The sequence below is a fragment of the Coregonus clupeaformis genome, chromosome 29 (assembly GCF_020615455.1).
Source record: "Coregonus clupeaformis isolate EN_2021a chromosome 29, ASM2061545v1, whole genome shotgun sequence".
NCBI lineage: Eukaryota > Metazoa > Chordata > Actinopteri > Salmoniformes > Salmonidae > Coregonus > Coregonus clupeaformis.
In genome coordinates this window covers 55,414,865-55,439,682 of record NC_059220.1, presented here as the reverse complement: position 1 = coordinate 55,439,682, position 24,818 = coordinate 55,414,865, and positions in this window count along the sequence as shown.

Genomic DNA, 24,818 nt, shown 5'->3' with positions numbered 1-24,818 from the left:
TATTTGGTCCGTAAAGGTTAATGAGCCATATAATCCAATCCAATAACATATTTAAAATCATCCATCTACCTTGCAAATCTGTTTGGACAATTTCCACATTTGGATCGAAATTACTGTTAATTAAAATCATCACCCCTTTCGAGTTTCTTTGCCCAAGGGAGAAGTATATTTGACCCCCCCTCATCCCCATCATTCGCAGGAGAAAGAGATGGAGATATCGCGGAAGGAGATCGGGGTGCCTGATAAGAGGCTGGCGACGAGTGGCTAATCTGCCTTTGTCATCGGTACTATTGGCCAAAGTACAATCGTTTGATAATAAAGTGGACAAACTAAAAGCACGTATATCCTACTAATGCTACATTAAAAACTGTAATATCTTATGTTTCACAGAGTCGTGGCTGAACGACGACATGAATAACATACAGCTGGCTGGTTGTACACTGCTCCTAGTGGCCGGGGACTTCAATGCAGGGAAACTTAAATCCGTTTTACCTGATTTCTACCAACATGTTAAATGTGCAACCAGAGGGAGAGCTCTCACTTGCCCTCCATTTGGCAAATCTGACCATAATTCTATCCTCCTGATTCTGATTACAAGCAAAAACTAAAGGATGCTAAGCTACAGGACTGTTTTGCTAGCACAGACTGGAATATGTTCCGGGATTCTTCCGATGGCATTGAGGAGTACACCACATCAGTCACTGGCTTCATCAATAAGTGCATCGATAACGTCGTCCCCACAGTGACCGTACGTACATACCCCAACCAGAAGCCATGGATTACAGGCAACATCCGCACTGAGCGAAGGGGTAGAGCTACCGCTTTCAAGGAGCGGGACTATAGCCCGGAAGCTTATAAGAAATCCCACTATGCCCTCCGACGAACCATCAAACAGGCGAAGCGTCAATACAGGACTAAGATCGAATCGTACTACACCGGCTCCGATGCTCGTCGGATGTGGCAGGGCTTGCAAACTATTACAGACTACAAAAGGAAGCACAGCCACAAGCTGCCCAGTGACACGAGCCTACCACATGAGCTAAATTGCTTCTATGCTCGCTTCGAGGCAAGTAACACTGAAACATGCATGAGAGCATCAGCTGTTCCGGACGACTGTGTGATCCCGCTCACCGTAGCCGATATGAGTAAGACCTTTAAACAGGTCAACATTCACAAGTCCGCAGGGCCAGACGGATTACCAGGATGTGTACTCCAAGCATGCGTTGACCAACTGTAGCCATGAAGTGCTTTGAACGGCTGGTAATGGCTCAAATCAACACCATTATCCCAGAAACCCTAGACCCACTCCAATTTACATACCGCCCCAACAGATCCACAGATGATGCAATCTCTATTGCACTCCACACTGCCCTTTCACACCTGGACAAAAGGAACACCTACACTACCATTCAAAGGTTTGGGGTCACATAGAAATGTTATTGTTTTCGAAAGAAAAACACTTTTTTTGTCCATTAAAATAACATCAAATTGATCCGAAATACAGTGTAGACATGGTTAATGTTGTAAATGGTTATTGTAGCTGGAAATGGCTGATTTTTAATGGAATATCTACATAGGCATACAGAGGCCCATTATCAGCAACCATCAGTCCTGTGTTCAAATGGCATTTGTGTTTGCTAATCCGAGTTTATCATTTTAAAAGGCTAATTGATCATTAGAAAACCCTTTTGCAATTATGTTAGCACAGCTGAAAACTGTTGTGCTGATTAAAAAAGCAATAAAACTGGCCTTCTTGAGACTAGTTGAGTATTGCTGATGCTCCAGAACCACTGACCTCAACCCAGAGTCTCTCTGAGCGTTCACAGTCAACCCACTGACACCCCTATCAGATCATAGCAAAATCCCAGTCTAATTGAATAGAGCAATACTCAATAATGAGGCATCAAAGCCAAAGGAACTGAATAATATTACGATATGCAATAGGTGGAAGGAAAGTAGTGTGGAAACCTACCAAAAAACAATTAGGCAATAACAAATTCAATCCCTTTTAGACAACTTCCTGGACAAAACGTTTCACTGTAATAGTGAAGGTGTAAACTTGGCAGTAGAAAACCTACACAGTATATTTGACCTCTCAAACCAAAGAAAATTAACAACAATGACAAATGGTTTGATGAAGAATGCAAAAATCGAAGAAAGAAATTGAGAAACCTATCCAACCAAAAAAGATAGCGACCCAGAAAAACTGAGCCTACGCCTTCACTATGGTGAATCACTAAAACAATACAGAAATAAACTACAGAAAAAGAAGGAACAGCACGTCAGAAATCAACTTAATGTAATTGAAGAATCCATAGACTAACCACTTCTGGAAAAATTGGAAAACACTAAACAAACAACAACACGAAGAGTTATCTATCCAAAACGGAGATGTATGGGTAAACCACTTCTCCAATTTTTTTGGCCCTATAACAAAGAACAAACAGCAAAAATATATACATGAACAAATACAAATCTTAGAATCAACTATTAAAACCCACTGGATTCTGCAATTACATTGAATGAACTAAAGGACAAAATACAAACCCTCCACAACCCAAAAAGGCCTGTGGTGTCAAAGGATCAAATATACAGACCACAAATTCCAATTGGCTATACTTAAACTCTTTAACATCATCCTTAGATCTGGAATCTTCCACAATATTTGGAACCAAGGACTGATCACCCCAATCCACAAAAGTGGAGACAAATTTGACCCCAATAACTACCATGGGATATGCGTCAACAGCAACCTTTGGAAAATCCTCTGCATTATCATTAGCAGCAGACTCGTACATTTCCTCAGTGAAAACAATGTACTGAGCAAATGTCAAATTTGCTTTTTACCAAATTACCGTACGACAGACCACGTATTCACCCTGCACCCCCTAATTGACAAACAAACAAAACAAAACAAAGGCAAAGTCTTTTCATGCTTTGTTGACTTCAAAAAAGCGTTTGACTCAATTTGACTCAATTTGTATAGCATGAGAGTCTGCTATACAAATTGATGGAAAGTGGTGTTGGGGGAAAAACAGACAACATTATAAAATCCATGTACACAAACAACAAGTGTGTGGTAAAATTAGCAAAAAACACACACAATTCTTTCCACAGGGCCGTGGGGTGAGACAGGGATGCAGCTAAAGCCCCACCCTCTTCAACATATATATCAACAAATTGGTGAGGGCACTAGGACAGTCTGCAGCACCCGGCTTCACCATACAAGAATCTAAAGTCAAATGTCTACTGTTTGCTGATGATCTGGTGCATCTGTCCCCAACCAAGGAGGGCCTACAGCAGCACCTAGATCTTCTGCACAGATTATGTCAGACCTGGGCCCGGACAGTAAATCTCAGTAAGACAAAAATAATAATGGTGTCCAGTTGCCAGGACCACAAATACAAATTCCATCTAGACACTGTTGCCCTAGAGCACACAAAAAACTGGACATAACTCGGCCTAAACATCAGCGCCACAGGTAACTTCCACAAAGCTGTGAACGATCTGAGAGACAAGGCAAGAAGGGCCTTCTATGCCATCAAAAGGAACATAAAATTCGACATACCAATTAGGATCTGGCTAAAAATACTTGAATCAGTTATAGAACCCATTGCCTTTATGGTTGTGAGCTCTGTGGTCCGCTCACCAACCAAGAATTCACAAAATGGGACAAACACCAAACTGAGACTCTGCATGCAGAATTCTGCAAAAATATCCTCTGTGTACAATGTAAAACACCAAATAATGCATGCAGAGCAAAATTAGGCCGATACCCGCTAATTATCAAAATCCAGAAAAGAGCTGTTCAATTCTACAACCACCTAAAAGGAATTGATTCCCAAACCTTCCATAACAAAGCCATCACCTACAGAGAGATGAACCTGGAGAATAGTCCCCTAAGCAAGCTGGTCCTGGGGCTCTGTTCACAAACACAAACAGACCCCACAGAGCCCCTGGACAGCAACAAAATCAGACCCAACCAAATCATGAGAAAACAAAAAGATAATTACTTGACACATTGGAAAGAATTTACAAAAAAACTGAGCAAACTAGAATGCTATTTGGCCCTAAACAGAGAGTACACAGTGGCAGAATACCTGACTGACCTAACCTCCTGCCAAATGTATGACCATATTAGAGACATGTACTTCCCTCAAATTACACAGACCCACAAAGAATTCGAAAACAAATCCAATTTAGATAAACTCACATATCTATTGGGTGAAATACCACAGTGTGCCATCACAGCAGCAATATTTGTGACCTGTTGCCACAAGAAAAGGGCAACCAGTGAAGAACAAACACCATTGTAAATACAACCTATATTTATGTTTATTTTCCTTTTGTACTTTAACTATTTGCACATCATTACAACACTGTATATAGACATAATATGACACTTGAAATGTCTTTATTCTTTTTTAACTTTTGTGAGTGTAATGTATTCACTTTTGTTTATCATCTATTTCACTTGCTTTGGCAATATAAACATATGTTTCCCATGCCAATAAAGCCCCTTAAATTGAGAGAGAGAGAGAGAGAGAGGGATAGAGAGAGAGAGAGAGGGATAGAGAGAGAGAGAGAGGGATAGAGAGAGAGAGAGAGAGAGAGAGAGAGAGAGAGAGAGAGAGAGAGAGAGAGAGAGAGAGAGAGAGAGAGAGAGAGAGAGAGATGCTGAGGTGTAAAATCCAGCTGTATATCTATTGCGCTCTTTGACTCTTGTGTTTGTCTCTGTCTCTTCCTTTCTCTCTTTCTTGCACACTCACTCCCTTTCACTCTCGTTCTCTTTCTCCATCACTTCTCTGACTGTGTGTTATTGACAGCTAATCAGCCAGTAGGGCAGATAGAGGAGATCTCTCATATACCTGCTCATCATGGTCAGTCCACAGGGGTGGACTGGGGTTCAGGAGTACACACACACTGTGCAATGCATCTGTCCATACACACACACACACACACACACAGAGACGGCGGGGCAGAGCAGCAGGAAGGCAGTTGTGAGGGGCAGACAGGAGATGCGTGTGAGTGCGCGTGTACGTGCGTGTGTGTGTCTCAGGCTGGTTCAGCATGCAGGGAGAGCAGGGCAGCTGTCAGAACACTCTGATGTCCTGCTGTCAGGGGCCAGTGATGGAGTGGCTGATAGACAGACAGACAGACAGACAGACAGACAGACAGACAGACAGACAGACAGACAGACAGACAGACAGACAGACAGACAGACAGACAGACAGCATGCAGAGAGATCAGCACTGTAGGACTGTGGGCAATGTTTCCCTCATTTGCATATGACTAGGCCAAACTCTAGTGGCTTACGACCTAATAACACATTTTGAAATGGTAAAATTATGGCCTCCTGTGTCATTCAAACGGCCAGCCATGTCATATCTCTGTTTCTGCGTTTTCTTTGAAACAGTTTTGCCAAAAATGACATACCCAAATCTAACTGCCTGTAGCTCAGGACTTGAAGCAAGGATATGCATATTCTTGATACCCTATGAAAAGAAACACTTTGAAGTTTGTGGAAATTTGAAATTAATGTAGGAGAATATAACACATTAGATCGGTAAAAGATAATACAAACAAAAAAACGTATTTTCTATTTATTTTTTTGTTCCATCATCTTTGAAATGCAAGAGAAAGGCCACAACATAATATTGCAGTTTAGGCGCAATTTTGATCTTGGCCACTAGATGGCAGCAGGGTGTGTGCAAAGTTTCAGATTGATCCAGTGAAGCATCGCAATACTGGACATTGCAATACTGCCCAAATGTGCCGAATTGGTCAATTAATACATTTTCAAGTACATAACTATAGGAAACATACAAAAATCATATGGTAATACAAAATGTAAGTTTACACACTCCCAGGAATGTCATACATGATTGATCATTAGCTTATACACTAACTTTCACACATCTAGATGGCCGGGCGGGGTGGGTGTGGAGCCAGAGACAGCAGGAGTTCAAACTGTAGAACCCAGTTCCTACATTTGAATATAAAAATTGATTTGATCAAACAAAACTATGCTACATTTTATCTCTGGGACACTTAGGATGACAAATCAGAGCAAGATTACTGAATGTAAGTAGATTATTTACCTTCAGACGTGAATGTATCAAACCAGTTGCCGTGATAAGGTTTTTGTTGTTGTGCACTCTCCTCAAACAATAGCATGGTATTTTTTCACTGTAATAGCTACTGTAAATTGGACAGTGCCGTTAGATTAACAAGAATTTAAGCTTTCTGCCCATATAAGACATGTCTATGTCCTAGAAAGTGTGCTGTTACTTACAACAGTCATGCTAATCACATTAACACACGTTAGCTCAACTGTCCCGTGTATGGGACACCGATCCCGTAGAGGTTAAATACCTTTTCAGTAAACCTTGTCAGAGCTGAGAGAGAGCAGCAGGTTGAACTGCCACAGACAAACACAGTTGCTGCCTGCTGCCTCTATCAAACATCACTGTCTTGAGCCATCCCTCCTAATCCCGATCCCTCCCTCCGTCCAGCTCTCCACCTCTCCTCAAACATCGTTCCTTCTCTCTCTCCCTCTGTGACAGTGAGAAGTTAATCTGCTGCATATTTCTCTCTAACTCCTCCTCTGAGAGGTGCTCTCTGTGTTGCTGTCCCCGCTCCTCTTGCTTCATTTATTGTGAACTCATTACAATTGCTTGTCTGTTCTGTCCCTACCTGTAACTCTGAAACAAGCAGCACTCTGAAACACACTGCACCCTTGACGCTTCACTGGCCCATGGTAATTAGCAAATCAAATCAAATCAAATCAAATCAAATTTTATTGGCCACATGCGCCGAATACAACAGGTGCAGACATTACAGTGAAATGCTTACTTACAGCCCTTAACCAACAGTGCATTTATTTTTAACAAAAAAGTTAAAATAAAACAACAACAAAAAAAGTGTTGAGAAAAAAAGAGCAGAAGTAAAATAAAATAACAGTAGGGAGGCTATATATACAGGGGGTACCGGTGCAGAGTCAATGTGCGGGGGCACCGGCTAGTTGAGGTAGTAATATGTACATGTGGGTAGAGTTAAAGTGACTATGCATAAATAATTAACAGAGTAGCAGCATTGTAAAAGGATGGGGTGGGGGGGCAGTGCAAATAGTCTGGGTAGCCATGATTAGCTGTTCAGGAGTCTTATGGCTTGGGGGTAGAAGCTGTTGAGAAGTCTTTTGGACCTAAACTTGGCACTCCGGTACCGCTTGCCGTGCGGTAGCAGAGAGAACAGTCTATGACTAGGGTGGCTGGAGTCTTTGACAATTTTGAGGGCCTTCCTCTGACACCGCCTGGTATAGAGGTCCTGGATGGCAGGAAGCTTGGTCCCAGTGATGTACTGGGCCGTACGCACTACCCTCTGTAGTGCCTTGCGGTCGGAGGCCAAGCAGTTGCCATACCAGGCGGTGATGCAACCAGTCAGGATGCTCTCGATGGTGCAGCTGTAGAATTTTTTGAGGATCTGAGGACCCATGCCAAATCTTTTCAGTCTCCTGAGGGGGAATAGGCTTTGTCATGCCCTCTTCACGACTGTCTTGGTGTGTTTGGGCCATGATAGTTTGTTGGTGATGTGGACACCAAGGAACTTGAAGCTCTCAACCTGTTCCACTACAGCCCCGTCGATGAGAATGGGGGCGTGCTCAGTCCTCTTTTTTTCCCTGTAGTCCACAATCATCTCCTTTGTCTTGGTCACGTTGAGGGAGAGGTTGTTGTCCTGGCACCACACGGCCAGGTCTCTGACCTCCTCCCTATAGGCTGTCTCATCATTGTCAGTGATCAGGCCTAACACTGTTGTGTCGTCGGCAAACCTAATGATGGTGTTGGAGTCGTGCCTGGCCATGCAGTCATGGGTGAACAGGCAGTACAGGAGGGGACTGAGCACGCACCCCTGAGGGGCCCCCGTGTTGAGGATCAGTGTGGCAGATGTGTTGTTACCTACCCTTACCACCTGGGGGCGGCCCGTCAGGAAGTCCAGGATCCAGTTGCAGAGGGAGGTGTTTAGTCCCAGGATCCTTAGCTTAGTGATGAGCTTTGAGGGCACTATGGTGTTGAATGCTCAGCTGTAGTCAATGAATAGCATTCTCACGTAGGTGTTCCTCTTGTCCAGGTGGGAAAGGGCAGAGTGGAGTGCAATAGAGATTGCATCATCTGTGGATCTGTTGGGGCGGTATGCAAATTGGAGTGGGTCTAGGGTTTCTGGGATAATGCTGTTGATGTGAGCCATGACCAGCCTTTCAAAGCACTTCATGGCTACAGACGTCAGTGCTACGGGTCGGTAGTCATTTAGGCAGGTTATCTTAGAGTCCTTGGGCACGGGGACTATGGTGGTCTGCTTGAAACATGTTGGTATTACATACTCAGTCAGGGACATGTTGAAAATGTCAGTGAAGACACTTGCCAGTTGGTCAGCATATGCTCGGAGTACACGTCCTGGTAATCCGTCTGGCCCTGCTGCCTTGTGAATGTTGACCTGCTTAAAAGTCTTACTCACATCGGCTACGGAGAGCGTGATCACATAGTCATCCGGAACAGCTGGTGCTCTCATGCATGCTTCAGTGTTGCTTGCCTCGAAGCGAGCATAGAAGTGGTTTAGCTCGTCTGGTAGGCTTGTGTCACTGGACAGCTCGTGGCTGTGCTTCCCTTTGTAGTCTGTAATAGTTTTCAAGCCCTGCCACATCCGACGAGCATCAGAGCCAGTGTAGTACGATTCAATCTTAGTCCTGTATTGACTCTTTGCCTGTTTGATGGTTCGTCGGAGGGCATAGCGGGATTTCTTATAAGCGTCCGGGTTAGAGTCCCGCTCCTTGAAAGCGGCAGCTCTACCCTTTAGCTCATTGCGGATGTTTCCTGTAATCCATGGCTTCTGGTTGGGGTATGTACGTACGGTCACTGTGGGGACGACATCATCGATGCACTTATTGATGAAGCCAGTGACTGATGTGGTGTACTCCTCAATGCTATCTGAAGAATCCCGGAACATGTTCCAGTCTGTGCTAGCAAAACAGTCCTGTAGCTTAGCATCTGCGTCATCTGACCACTTTTTTATTAACCGAGTCACTGGTGCTTCCTGCTTTAGTTTTTGCTTATAAGCAGGAATCAGGAGGATAGAGTTATGGTCAGATTTGCCAAATGGAGGGCGAGGGAGAGCTTTGTATGCGTCTCTGTGTGTGGAGTTTTTTTCCCTCTGGTTGCACATTTAACATGCTGGTAGAAATTAGGTAGAACGGATTTAAGTTTCCCTGCATTAAAGTCCCCGGCCACTAGGAGCGCTGTATCTGGATGAGCGTTTTCCTGTTGATTTATGGCCTTATACAGCTCATTCAGTGCAATCTTAATGCCAGCATTGGTTTGTGGTGGTAAATAGACAGCTATGAAAAATATAGATGAAAACTCTCTTGGTAAATAGTGTGGTCTACAGCTTATCATAAGATACTCTACCTCAGGCGAGCAAAACCTCGAGACTTCCTTAGTATTTGATTTTGTGCACCAGCTGTTGTTTACAAATATACACAGACCGCCACCCCTTAGATGTAGCATATGTATGTTATCCATGTCGTCGTTCAGCCACGACTCGGTGAAACATAAGATATTACAGTTTTTAATGTCCCGTTGGTAGGATAACTGTCACGGTTTCGGCCGAGGCTGCTCCTCCTCCTTGTTCGGGCAGGTTTCGGCGGTCGTCGTCCCCGGAGTACTAGCTGCCACCGATCTATGTTTCATGTTCGTTTGGTTTTGTCTTGATGTTGTACACCTGTGTCTAGTTAGTCCTCATTAGTGTCCTATTTAGTTCTCGTTGTGTGTGTATGGTGTTGTGTGTGATTGCTCTTCTGTTTTGGTGTTCTGAGCTACGTACTTCCCTCCGTTGTTTGGAGAGGTTTTCGCACATGTTAGTGCGCCTTTTGTTTGACGCCTGTGTGCGCCTTTATTTCGCCTCCGGGCTTATCGTGCTCGTTTACTACGTGAATAATTCACAAAAGTCTTTTGGACTTAGCTTCTGCGTCCTGCGCTTGATTCCTGCACCACACCCACCTTCAGCACCCCTGACAGAATCACACACCTTTAATAATGGAATCAGCAGGAGCAACAGTCACGCCTGAGTCGCTGGCGGAGCATGTCCGCGGCCAGGATGACCGGATACGACAACTGGGGACCGCTCTACAGGACGTCATCAACACCCTGCACCGATGGGAGTCCAGAGGGGTACCCACACCTCCACCTACCCTGCCACCCCCATCGGCCGGTCCACCAGTCCCAGGTCCGGAACCCAGTGGGATTCGGCTCTCGTTTCCCGAGGGCGTATGACGGAACAGCTGCCGGGTGTCAGGGGTTCCTCCTGCAGGTGGAGCTCTACCTGGCCACTGTACACCCGGTGCCCTCGGGACACGAGAGCGTTTCCGCCCTCATCTCCTGTCTCACGGGCAAGGCGTTGGAATGGGCCAACGCCGAGTGGAGGAGGATGGACGCCACCACCATCTCCTACGCCGAGTTCTCCCGTCGCTTCAAGGCCGTGTTCGACCATCCACCTGAGGGCAAAGCGGCGGGGGAGCGTCTAGTCCACCTGAGACAGGGGAGGAGGAGCGCACAGGCATTCGCGCTGGAGTTCCGGACTCTAGCGGCAGACGCAGGGTGGAATGAACGGGCCCTCATCGACCATTTTCGATGTAGCCTACGGGAGGACGTTCAACGTGAGTTGGCCTGCAGGGACACCAATTTCACTTTCGACCAGTTGGTCGATATGTCCATCCGTCTGGACACCCTGCTGGCCACCCGTGGACGTCCCGAGTGGGGTCCGTCCATTCCACCCTCCGGCACCTCAGAGCCGAGCCCTATGGAGCTCGGGGGTGCTGGCACTAGAGAAAGGAGGAGGAGGAGCCCGAGGGGGCCTGTCCCCTGCACCAAGTGCGGTCGTGGAGGGCACACTGCGGCCAGGTGCTGGGGAGGGTTCCCCGAGGGAGGAGACAACAGGCCACGCACTGGGGAGCCTTCTCAGGTGAGTAGACGCCCCACTTACCCAGAGCTCTCTGTTGCGCACTTTTGTATACCTGTTTGTTTTCCACAGGTTGCACCTCATTCCCAGCATAAGGCGCTAGTAGATTCAGGCGCAGCTGGGAATTTTGTTGATCGGAAGTTTTGTTTAGATTTAGGGATCCCTCTCCTACCTGTTGACAAGCCTTTTCCCGTTCATGCTTTAGATAGCCGCCCGTTGGGGTCGGGGTTGATTAGGGAAGTCACAGCGCCACTTAGGATGTGTGCGCAGGGGGGTCATGAGGAGACTATACAGTTGTATCTGATCAACTCTCCTGCGTACCCGGTGGTGCTGGGAATTCCCTGGTTAAGCACCCATAACCCTGCTATTTCGTGGCAACAGAGGGCTCTCGATGGGTGGTCTGCTCAGTGTGAGGGGCGATGTCTGGGTGTTTCCATAGGGGCGACTTCGGTGGAAAGTCCAAACCAAGTGCCCGCACTGCACATTCCGCCTGAATATGGGGATTTAGCTCTCGTGTTTAGTAAAGCTAGGGCGACGCAGTTGCCTCCTCATAGACAGGGGGATTGTGCGATTGATCTCCAGGCAGGAGCAGCGCTCCCACGGAGCCACGTGTATCCTTTGTCTCAAGAGGAGAGAAAAGCTATGGAAACTTACATAGCCGAATCTTTGAGACAGGGATACATACGGCCCTCCACTTCTCCCGCCTCCTCGAGCTTCTTTTTGTGAAGAAAAAGATGGAGGGTTGCGCCCGTGCATCGATTACCGTGGTCTCAATCAGATTACTGTGAAATACAGTTATCCACTCCTCTGATTGCGACCATGACGGAGTCATTGCATGGAGTGCGGTTTTTCACAAAACTGGATCTCAGGAGCGCGTATAACTTGGTGCGCATTAGGGAGGGCGACGAATGGAAAACAGCGTTTAGTACCACGTCAGGTCATTTCGAGTATCTCGTCATGCCATATGGGTTGATGAATGCTCCATCAGTCTTCCAATCCTTCGTAGATGACATTTTCCGGGATATGCAGGGGCAAGGGGTGGTCGTGTACATTGATGACATTCTAGTGTACTCGTCTACCCGAGCCAAGCATATAGCCCTGGTGCGTCGTGTATTGAGGAGGCTGTTGGAGCACGACCTATATGTCAAGGCAGAGAAATGTCTGTTTTTCCAGGAGTCGGTCTCCTTTTTGGGCTATCGGTTGTCCGTGTCAGGGGTGAGAATGGAGGTGGATCGTGTGTCAGCTGTGTGTAATTGGCAAACCCCAACCACTGTCAAAGAGGTGCAGCAGTTCTTGGGCTTTGCGAATTACTACCGGAGGTTTATCCGGGGTTTTGGACAGGTGGCAGCTCCCATCACGTCCCTTCTGAAAGGGGGTCCGGTGCGCCTGCAGTGGTCAGCTGATGTGGACAGGGCCTTTAGGAGACTGAAGGACCTGTTTACGTCGGCTCCGGTGCTGGCGCATCCGGACCCCGCATTACCCTTTCAGGTCGAGGTGGACGCGTCTGAGGCCGGTATAGGGGCCGTACTCTCTCAACGGTCCGGCACGCCACCTAAACTCCGCCCCTGTGCTTTTTTACTCTAAAAAGCTCAGCCCGGGCGGAGCGAAATTATGACGTCGGGGACAGGGAGCTGTTAGCTGTAGTTCAGGCCCTTAAGGTGTGGAGGCATTGGCTTGAGGGGGCTCAACACCCTTTCCTCATTTTGACTGACCATCGGAACCTGGAGTACATCCGGGCAGCGAGGAGACTGAACCCTCGCCAGGCTCGATGGAGCATGTTTCTCGCCAGGTTCGTATTTCAAATCACGTACATCCCTGGGTCCCAGAATGGTAAGGCAGATGCGCTGTCCCGGCGGTATGACACGGAGGAGAGGTCCGTTGAGCCTACTCCCATACTACCGGAGTCTTGTCTTGTGGCACCGGTGGTGTGGGAGGTCGATGCCGAAATCGAGCGAGCGCTTGCGTCGACCCCAGCCCTCCACAGTGTCCTGAGGGTCGGAAGTACGTTCCGCTCGAGATTCGGGATCGACTCATTTACTGGGCTCACACGTCACCCTCCTCTGGACATCCGGGTATTGGCCGGACAGTGCATTGTCTTAGCACTAAATACTGGTGGCCCACGTTAGCCAGGGATGTGAGGGTTTATGTCTCCTCCTGCTCGGTGTGCGCCCAGTGTAAGGTGCCCAGACACCTGCCCAGGGGTAAGTTACAACCCCTGCCCGTTCCACAACGACCATGGTCCCACCTCTCGGTGGATTTTGTGACAGACCTTCCCCTCTCTCAGGGGAATACCACCATCCTGGTCGTTGTGGACCGGTTCTCTAAGGCCTGTCGTCTTCTCCCTATGTCGGGTCTTCCTACTGCCCTACAAACCGCAGAGGCACTATTTACCCACGTCTTCCGGCATTACGGGGTACCCGAGGATATAGTGTCTGATCGAGGCCCCCAGTTTACCTCCCGAGTCTGGAGAGCGTTCATGGAGCGTTTGGGGGTCTCGGTGAGCCTTACCTCAGGGTACCACCCGGAGAGCAACGGGCAGGTAGAACGAGTCAACCAGGATGTGGGTAGGTTTCTGAGGTCGTATTGCCAGGACCGGCCTGAGGAGTGGGCTCGGTACATTCCCTGGGCCGAGATGGCCCAGAACTCTCTCCGCCACTCCTCTACCAACCTAACCCCCTTCCAATGTGTGTTAGGTTACCAGCCGGTTCTGGCACCTTGGCAGCAGAGCCAGATCGAGGCCCCTGCGGTGGATGATTGGATGAGGCGCTCGGAGGAGACGTGGAACGCTGCACACATCCACCTGCAGCGGGCCATCCGTCGTCACAAGGCGAGCGCCGATCTCCACCGCAGTGAGGGGCCGGTGTACGCACCCGGAGATCGAGTCTGGCTCTCTACCAGAAACCTACCCCTCCGCCTGCCCTGCCGGGAAGCTGGGTCGGCGGTTTGTGGGGCCTTTTAAAGTCCTGAGAAGATTGAACGAGGTGTGTTATAGGTTACATCTGCCTGTTGAATATAAGAATATTAACCCCTCGTTCCATGTGTCTCTTCTCAGGCCGGTGGTAGCTGGTCCACTCCAGGAAGGTGAGATAGGAGAGACTCCTCCGCCCCCCACTGGACATCGAGGGGGCTCCGGCGTACACCGTTCGGTCCATCTTGGACTCAAGACGCCGGATGGGGGTCTCCAGTATCTCGTGGAGTGGGAGGGGTACGGCCCGGGAGGAGCGGTGCTGGGTGCCGCGGAGGGACATCCTAGACCCATCTCTCCTGTCGGAGTTCCACCGGGACCATCCCGCGCGCCCTGCTCCGCGCCCTCCTGGTCGTCCCCAAGGCCGGGGTCGGCGCACGGCTGGAGCCGCGCATCAAGGGGGGGGGGGTACTGTCACGGTTTCGGCCGAGGCTGCTCCTCCTCCTGGTTCGGGCAGGTTTCGGCGGTCGTCGTCCCCGGAGTACTAGCTGCACCGATCTATGTTTCATGTTCGTTTGGTTTTGTCTTGATGTTGTACACCTGTGTCTAGTTAGTCCTCATTAGTGTCCTATTTAGTTCTCGTTGTGTGTGTATGGTGTTGTGTGTGATTGCTCTTCTGTTTTGGTGTTCTGAGCTACGTACTTCCCTCCGTTGTTTGGAGAGGTTTTCGCACATGTTAGTGCGCCTTTTGTTTGACGCCTGTGTGCGCCTTTATTTCGCCTCCGGGCTTATCGTGCTCGTTTACTACGTGAATAATTCACTAAAGTCTTTTGGACTTAGCTTCTGCGTCCTGCACTTGATTCCTGCACCACACCCACCTTCAGCACCCCTGACAATAACCGTAATCTTAGGTCATCCAATTTGTTCTCCAATGATTGAAGATTGGCTAATAGGATTGATGGGAGCGGCAGTTTACTCGCTCGCCGTCAGATCCTTACAAGGCACACCGATCTACGTCCACGATATCTCCGTCTCTTCCTCATGCAAATGACTGGGATTTGGGCCTTGTCGGGTGTCTGTATGATATCCTTCGCGGCCGCCTCGTTGAAGAAAAAATCTTCGTCCAATACGAGGTGAGTAATCGCTGTCCTGATATCCAGAAGCTCTTTTTGGTTATAAGAGACGATGGCAGAAACATTATGTACAAAATAAATTACAAATAACGCGGAAAAACACACATAATAGTACAATTGGTTAGAGGGCTGTAAAACGGCAGCCATCTTCTCCGGCGCTGTTCTCACAGCACCAGCTGTGTCTGTATGAGTGAGTGAGAGAAGGGGAGAGAGAGAGCGAGAGCGAGAGAGCGAGAGAGAGAAGGAGAGCGCTAATTGTTGAAGTATGAAACATTCTGTAGACAATCTGACTGATCGTAGACTGCCTGATGTCTAACAAACAGTTTGAATGTGAATTTGTAATATTCAATTCAATGTCACATTGCTGTATTGTTTAGGGTGTTTGATGTTTTACAAACAGTTTGAATGTGAATTTGTAATATTAAATTAAATGTCACATTGCTGTATTGTTCAGGGTGTTTGCCACACAGTGACTGAGCTCATCTGTGCATCTCTAGATGTCTGTGAGATCTTCCTACTGGGTTCAGTTTGCACCATGCAGGTGCTCTGTGTCTCTGTGGGTGGAGAAAGGGAGGGTTCACCTTGAGATGTTCCAGGTGTCAGCTTGTCAGAGAGTCTTCTAGGTGGAGAAGCCCCACAGCTCAGTTCAAGGTTTAGATTTTGAAGTAAGAGTGTAAAGTGAATGTCTCTGTGCTTATACAATAAGCTCATCCACGCTATTTTACCCTCCACACACTTCAACCTTGCACAGCGCCTCACAGGTCAGTCTTTAATGACTCTCACAAGACAGAGAGCTCCGGAATGTTCCATCATCTGAGACCAGGTCGTCAGTTTTAGGCAGGGAGGAATTCCGGATGCAGCATGTTTTCCATAGCGGAATCTGCATAAACACTGGCATATGATTGGCAGGCTTGGGTGTGTGGAATCTCCTCAGCAAGGGCAGCGAGGCCGGCACAGAAAAGGAGAGCTGCAGTCAGGGGTTTATTAAAGCAGCATCAGTCTGGTTCAGCTCAGCTCAAGTCCTGTCCTGGTAGAGCCCCATACAGCCTAACGCCTGTCTCATACTGTAATTTTAAAAACACTTATCGAGTCATCTATTGTGTATTCTCATAATCATGGTTGTGGGATTTAAGATCTCTATCAATTTGACAGTCACAGTCTGGGTATAGAATGTCCTGTGTAGATATCTTAATGTACAGCGCAAATAAGAGTAGTATACATTTTTTTCAATCTTCAATCTGTATCACTGAAGCGTTACAGATCGCGCTTTAGAAATGTAAAGGTAATTTCCGATTGAGCCGACATATGCAGTGTTTACCATGAATGCAGTCTCCGCTAACGCGGTAACATTGCCTTTAAATTTTAATCATGCTGTAACGCTAAACTTTCGCAATACAGATTGAATAGAACCCTAAATTGGGGTAGCAGAGTGCAGCTGGGTGTAAACTAATTTGCTCTGTGACCCATATAAGGCTCCATGTAACATTCATTACTTTGTTTTTTGTTTTCCAGGTCCATTGATTGGTGCAGATGTGTGCGTGATGGTGGCTGTGTGGCTCTGCTTCCTGTTTCTGAGAACTGGTTAACCAGACCTGGCTTCTAGGGTGGACTGAGGAGGCAGGGGAGGAGGAGGAGAAGGCTCCCCTTAACTGGAGGCCATAGTTATTACATGGTATTAAGCTGGAACACACACTCTCCTCCTCATCAAATCAAATCAAATGTTATTTGTCACATACACGTGTTTAGCAGATGTTATAGCGGGTGTAGCGAAATGCTTGTGCTTCTAACTCCGGCAGTGCAGTAATATCTAACAAGTAATATCTAACAATTTCACAACATATACCTAATACACACAAAACTAGTAAGGAATGGAATTTAATAAAATATACATATATGGACAAGCAATGACAGAGCGGCATGGACTAAGATACAGTACAATATTATAGTACACAATGCAGTATATACAGTTGAAGTCAGAAGTTTACATACACCTTAGCCAAATACATTTAAACTCAATTTTTCACAATTCCTGACATTTAATCCTAGTAAAAAGTCCCTGTCTTAGGTCAGTTAGGATCACCACTTTATTTTAAGAATGTGAAATGTCAGAATAAAAGTAGAGAGAATGATTTATTTCAGCTTTTATTTCTGTCAACCCATTCCCAGTGGGTCAGAAGTTTACATACACTCAATTAGTATTTGGTAACATTGCCTTTAAATTGTTTAACTTGGGTCAAACGTTTCGGGTAGCCTTCCACAAGCTTCCCACAATAAGTTGGGTGAATTTTGGCCCATTCCTCCTGACAGAGCTGGTGTAACTGAGTCAGGTTTATAGGCCTCCTTGCTCGCACACGCTTTTTCAGTTCTGCCCACACATTTTCTATAAGATTGAGGTCTGGGCTTTGTGAGGGCCACTCCAAAACTTTGACTTTGTTGTCCTTAAGCCATTTTGCCACAACTTTGGAAGTATGCTTGGGGTCATTGTCCATTTGGAAGACCCATTTGCGACCAAGCTTTAACTTCCTGACTGATGCCATCTATTTTGTGAAGTGCACAAGTCCCTCCTGCAGCAAAGCACCCCCACAGCATGATGCTGCCACCCCCATGTTTCACGGTTGGGATGGTGTTCTTCGGCTTGCAAGTTACCCCCTTTTTCCTCCAAACATATCGATGGTCATTATGGCCAAACAATTCTATTTTTGTTTCATCAGACCAGAGGACATTTCTCCAAAAAGTACGATCTTTGTCCCCATGTGCAGTTGCAAACCATGGTCTGGCTTTTTTATGGCGGTTTTGGAGCAGTGGCTTCTTCCTTGCTGAGCGGCCTTTCAGGTCATGTCGATAAAGGACTCGTTTTACTGTGGATATACAGTGGGGAAAAAAAGTATTTAGTCAGCCACCAATTGTGCAAGTTCTCCCACTTAAAAAGATGAGAGAGGCCTGTAATTTTCATCATAGGTACACGTCAACTATGACAGACGAAATGAGATTTTTTTTCTCCAGAAAATCACATTGTAGGATTTTTTATGAATTTATTTGCAAATTATGGTGGAAAATAAGTATTTGGTCAATAACAAAAGTTTCTCAATACTTTGTTATATACCCTTTGTTGACAATGACACAGGTCAAACGTTTTCTGTAAGTCTTCACAAGGTTTTCACACACTGTTGCTGGTATTTTTGCCCATTCCTCCATGCAGATCTCCTCTAGAGCAGTGATGTTTTGGGGCTGTCGCTGGGCAACACAGACTTTCAACTCCCTCCAAAGATTTTCTATGGGGTTGAGATCTGGAGACTGGCTAGGCCACTCCAGGACCTTGAAATGCTTCTTACGAAGCCACTCCTTCGTTGCCCGGGCGGTGTGTTTGGGATCATTGTCATGCTGAAAGACCCAGCCACGTTTCATCTTCAATGCCCTTGCTGATGGAAGGAGGTTTTCACTCAAAATCTCACGATACATGGCCCCATTCATTATTTCCTTTACACGGATCAGTCGTCCTGGTCCCTTTGCAGAAAAAACAGCCCCAAAGCATGATGTTTCCATCCCCATGCTTCACAGTAGGTATGGTGTTCTTTGGATGCAACTCAGCATTCTTTGTCCTCCAAACACGACGAGTTGAGTTTTTACCAAAAAGTTATATTTTGGTTTCATCTGACCATATGACATTCTCCCAATCCTCTTCTGGATCATCCAAATGCACTCTAGCAAACTTCAGACGGGCCTGGACATGTACTGGCTTAAGCAGGGGGACACGTCTTGCACTGCAGGATTTGAGTCCCTGGCGACGTAGTATGTTACTGATGGTAGGCTTTGTTACTTTGGTCCCAGCTCTCTGCAGGTCATTCACTAGGTCCCCCCGTGTGGTTCTGGGATTTTTGCTCACCGTTCTTGTGATCATTTTGCCCCCACGGGGTGAGATCTTGCGTGGAGCCCCAGATCGAGGGAGATTATCAGTGGTCTTGTATGTCTTCCATTTCCTAATAATTGCTCCCACAGTTGATTTCTTCAAACCAAGCTGCTTACCTATTGCAGATTCAGTCTTCCCAGCCTGGTGCAGGTCTACAATTTTGTTTCTGGTGTCCTTTGACAGCTCTTTGGTCTTGGCCATAGTGGAGTTTGGAGTGTGACTGTTTGAGGTTGTGGACAGGTGTTTTTATACTGATAACAAGTTCAAACAGGTGCCATTAATACAGGTAACGAGTGGAGGACAGAGGAGCCTCTTAAAGAAGAAGGTACAGGTCTGTGAGAGCCAGAAATCTTGCTTGTTTGTAGGTGACCAAATACTTATTTTCCACCATCATTTGCAAATAAATTCATTAAAAATCCTACAATGTGATTTTCTGGATTTTTTTCCTCAATTTGTCTGTCATAGTTGACGTGTACCTATGATGAAAATTACAGGCCTCTCTCATCTTTTTAAGTGGGAGAACTTGCACAATTGGTGGCTGACTAAATACTTTTTTTCCCCACTGTAGATACTTTTAACGCGTCTCCTTCCTGAGCGGTATGACGGCTGCGTGGTACCATGGTGTTTATACTTGCGTACTATTGTTTGTACAGATGAACGTGGTACCTTCATTCGTTTGGAAATTGCTCCCAAGGATGAACCAGACTTGTGGAGGTCTACACATTTTTTTCTGAGGTCTTGGTTGATTTCTTTTGATTTTCCCATGATGTCAAGCAAAGAGGCACTGAGTTTGAAGGTAGGCCTTGAAATACATCCACAGGTACACCTCCAAATGACTCAAATTATGTCAATTAGCCTATCAGAAGCTTCTAAAGCCATGACATCATTTTCTGGAATTTCCCAAGCTGTTGAAAGGCACAGTCAACTTAGTGTATATAAACTTCTGACCCACTGGAATTGTGATACAGTGAATTACAAGTGAAATAATCTGTCTGTAAACAATTGTTGGAAAGATTACTTGTGTCATGCACAAAGTAGATGTCCTAACTGACTTGCCAAAACTATCGTTTGTTAACAAGAAATTTGTGGAGTGGTTGAAAAACAAGTTTTAATGACTCCAACCTAAGTGTATGTAAACTTCCGACTTCAACTGTACATATGAGATGAGTAGTGCAAGATATGTAAACATTATTAAAGTGACTGTAAACATTATTAAAGTGACTAGTGTTCCGTTTCTTAAAGTGGCCAGTGATTTCAATTGGCAGCAGCAGCCTCTAATGTGCTAGTGATGGCTATTTAACAGTCTGATGGCCTTGAGATAGAAGCTGTTTTTCATTCTCTCGGTCCCAGCTTTGATGCACCTTTACTGACCTCGCCTTCTGGATGATAGCGGGGTGAACAGGCAGTGGCTCGGGTGGTTGATGTCCATGATGATCTTTTTGGCCTTCCTGGGACATCGGGTGCTGTATATGTGCTGGAGGGTGGGTAGTTTGCCCCCGATAATGCGTTCGGCAGACCACACCACCCTCTGGAGAGCCCTGCGTTTTGCGGGCGGTGCAGTTGCCGTACCAGGTGGTGATATACAGCCCGACAGGATGCTCTCAATTGTGCATCTGTAAAAGTTTGTGAGGGTTTTAGGTGCAAAGCCGAATTTCTTCAGCCTCCTGAGGTTGAAGAGGCTCTGTTGCACCTTCTTCACCACACTGTCTGCGTGGGTGGACCATTTCAGTTTGTCGGTGATGTGTACGCCAAGGAACTTGAAGCTTTCCACCTTCTCTACTGCTGTCCCGTCGATGTGGATAGGGGGGTGCACCCTCTGCTGTTTCCTGAAGTCCACGATCATCTCCTTTGTTTTGTTGACGTTGATTGAGAGGTTATTTTCCTGGCACCACACTCCCAGAGCCCTCACCTCCTCCCTGTAGGCTGTCTCGTCATTGTTGGTAATCAAGCCTACTACTGTTGTGTCGTCTGCAAACTTGATGATTGAGTTGGAGGCGTGCTTGGCCACGCAGTGATGGGTGAACAGGGAGTACAGGAGGGGGCTGAGCACGCACCCTTGTGGGGCCCCAGTGTTGAGGATCAGCGAAGTGGAGATGTTGTTTCCTACCTTCACCACCTGGGGGCGGCCCGTCAGGTAGTCCAGGATCCAGTTGCACAGGGCGGGGTTCAGACCCAGGGCCTCGAGCTTGATGATGAGTTTGGAGGGTACTACGGTGTTGAATGCTGAGCTATAGTCAATGAACAGCATTCTTACATAGGTATTCCTCTTGTCCAGATGGGATAGGGCAGTGTGCAGTGTGATGGCGATTGCATCGTCTATGGATCTATTGGGGCTGTATATAGTTATCATATAGTTATTTCTCATTTTTTTCTCCTGGTCCTGTTTCCAGGTCCTCTGTGGAGTGGTTTGAGGAGCAGGTTCTCGGCGGGGGGCTGACGGCTATATATGTTTGTGGGATTCACTCTCCGGGCCGGGAGGAGGGAGTGTGTGCAGCTGTGATGTGATGCGTCCATGGTAGCAGCGGACACACACTGAGATGGGATATTAGAGAAGGAGAGGAGAGAGCACACACTGAGGAGGAGCGAAGGATGGATCAGTGATGAGAGGAGAGAGGGATGGTGTGTTGGTGGGCTTCTGTTCTGGGCTGTGTAAGGATCACAGTCCCCCCTTCCTCTCTAAAAACCCCTATGCCCCTCACCGATCAATCCCTACTTAGTGTAACACAACCCTCTTGCCTGTTGTTTGATGTGGGCTCCCCAGCTGTGAGGATACATGTTGCCTTATAGCTTCATCCTGTGGCTAGATCAGACAGCCCGAGGAAGAAATTGCACTATCATGGACAGTATATTCAATGAGATACTCCACATATTGTGGGCGGGCGGGCGGGCTGGCGGGCTGGCGGGGGGGGGCGGACGGACAGACAGACAGACAGACAGACAGACAGACAGAAAGAAAGAAAGAAAGAAAGAAAGAAAGAAAGAAAGAAAGAAAGAAAGAAAGAAAGAAAGAAAGAAAGAAAGAAAGAAAGAAAGAAAGAAAGAAAGAAAGAAAGAAAGAAAGAAAGAAAGAAATACCAGAGCTGTTTGGTGAAAGAAAGAAAGAAATACCAGAGCTGTTTGGTGACAGACAGAAAGACATACCAGAGCTGTTTGGTTATACACAGACAGACATACCAGAGCTGTTTGGTTATACACAGACAGACATACCAGAGCTGTTTGGTGACAGACAGACATACCAGAGCTGTTTGGTGACAGACAGAAAGACATACCAGAGCTGTTTGGTGACAGACAGGAAGACATACCAGAGCTGTTTGGTGACAGACAGACAGACATACCAGAGCTGTTTGGTTATACACAGACAGACATACCAGAGCTGTTTGGATATACACAGACAGACATACCAGAGCTGTTTGGTGACAGACAGACAGACAGACAGACAGACAGACAGATAGACAGACAGACAGACAGACAGACAGACAGACAGACAGACAGACAGACAGACAGACAGACAGACAGACAGACATACAGACAGACAGACAGACAGACAGACAGACAGACAGACAGACAGACAGACAGAGACAGACAGACAGACAGACAGACATACATACCAGAGCTGTTTGGTTATACACAGACATACATACCAGAGCTGTTTGGTGACAGACAGACAGACAGACAGACAGACAGACAGACAGACAGACAGACAGACAGACAGACAGACAGACAGACAGACAGACAGACAGACAGACAGACAGACAGACAGACAGACAGACAGACAGACAGACAGACAGGCAGACAGACCAGAGCTGGTCAGAGACACACCTGGAACGTGACCACTATTATTAATAGATTCTCAGACACATCTGATGACTTTAGCCAATCATAGATGTAGTTGATATTAATGCATACATGCTTATAGAGGATACAAGCATTGTGGACGATGCAGGTCGATTGGATATCTGATTGACTGGTTCACTGTGAGGAAAAAGCAATCCCCTCTGAAGTGTAGGATTGCGTACCCTCTCTGACTCCTGAAACTATTCATCCCCCATGACCACTACTCTCCACTGCTAACACCATTACAGACAGTCAGGAGCCTCCTCATAACCATCCTCAACAACTAGGAGACATTTGGCCACGCTTCCAAATGACCTTCTCTCATCATCCAGAAGAAGAATGAGAGAGAAACAGATAGATAAAACAGTAGAGAGAGTAGTGAGAGGAGGGAGGAAAAAGGGGGTACAGGCAGCTTGCTCTCCTGCTCTCTGGCTTTGGGCAGGCTCTTGTGTTTGCTGAAGGTTGAGCCTTGGGCTTGATAAAAAGAACCCCTCGGTAAACAGAGCTGCGTGTTCCCTGTAGTGTTTGTTTCTCCTTTGTGTGCAGCAGGAGTGTGCGAGCCACAAACTCAGCCCCAGCCTCCCTGACTCCCTGTAACCTTGAGGAATCAGGGCCCACACACATCCGCTACACACCCTTTTGTTCTCACAGAACATTCCTGTAAAGATCTAATAAAGACATCCTGACTGTGGATTCAGTATTGCTCTCACCCTCCTCTTCATGCTCCTCTCCTTCAATTTCGCCTCTGATTTCTTTTTTTCTATCCACTGCGTGTTTCCCCCCTCCCCATCACTCTGTATCGTGCTGTGTTTCTTTCTAGCTCCCCCTGTTTTTCTCAGTTTCCCTCCGATCCCCTTCGATCTGTTTATCTATCTTCCTCCTGTTTACATTTACATTTTAGTCATTTAGCAGACGCTCTTATCCAGAGCGACTTACAGTTAGTGAGTGCATGCCTTTTTCATACTGGCCCCCCGTGGGAATCGAACGCACAACCCTGGCGTTGCAAGCGCCATGCTCTACCGACTGAGGTACAGGAGGCCTGCTTCTCTCCGTCTCTCTCCCCCTTATTGGCAACGTCTGTGTTCAGCTCCAGATTTGTCTTTATACATTTATAAAGAGCACACTGATCAAACTCACTTGTCATCCCGAAGGTTACCTGGCTAATAGCATCGCCAAAGCATTCATTTAACACAACAGATTGAGCTTGTTCCAATCCTGCACCTATTCTGCTTTTTGTTCTCAATTCAAATGTTTCCAAGGTTTTCGTGTCCAAATGAGGGACAAAATAGATTATATAAGCAGAGGTATTATGACTATTTATCCAGCCTTTTTAAAAAGTCATGAAGTCTGGTCCAGAGCCTAGTATCTATTATTGAAGCCAGTGGCCAGTCAAGCAGGGCTCTGGCCCCAGCGCACACAACACACCACACACCCGCCTCCCATCACATCTCCTCTATCACTGTCACTGCAAATGGCTCCAGCTCTCCCCTTTAATACCAATCGCCTTCTCAAGTCCATAAGGGAATAACTGCTCATGTATATCTCACATGAGGTGCCAATACAAGCTGCTGCCATTGGAATGTGTTTGTGATTAGAATGCTAAGTGTTTTTCATTTATGTGCTGGGTTTATATTGATTGTTTTCTCATAATTACTGGTATACCAATTTGTTGTCAAATGCCTCTGTTCTATTTAAAAAAACATGTTGAGAGATTGAGACTGACGGAGGGAGAGGCAGGAAGACAAAGAGAAAAAGGGGAAAGGGAGGGAGGATGAGTAACAGGACTCTCTCGTTCTCTCTTTGTGCCTCTCTCTCTCTCTCTCTCTCTCTCTCTGTCTCTCTCTCTCTCTCTGTCTGTCTCTCGCTCTCTCTCTCTGTCTGTCTCTCTGTCTCTCTCTCTCTCTGTCTGTCTCTCTCTCTCTCTCTCTCTCTGTCTGTCTGTCTGTCTGTCTGTCTGTCTCTCTCTATATATATATATATCTATCTATCTCTCTCTCTGTCTCTCTCTCTCTCTGTCTGTCTCTCTCTCGCT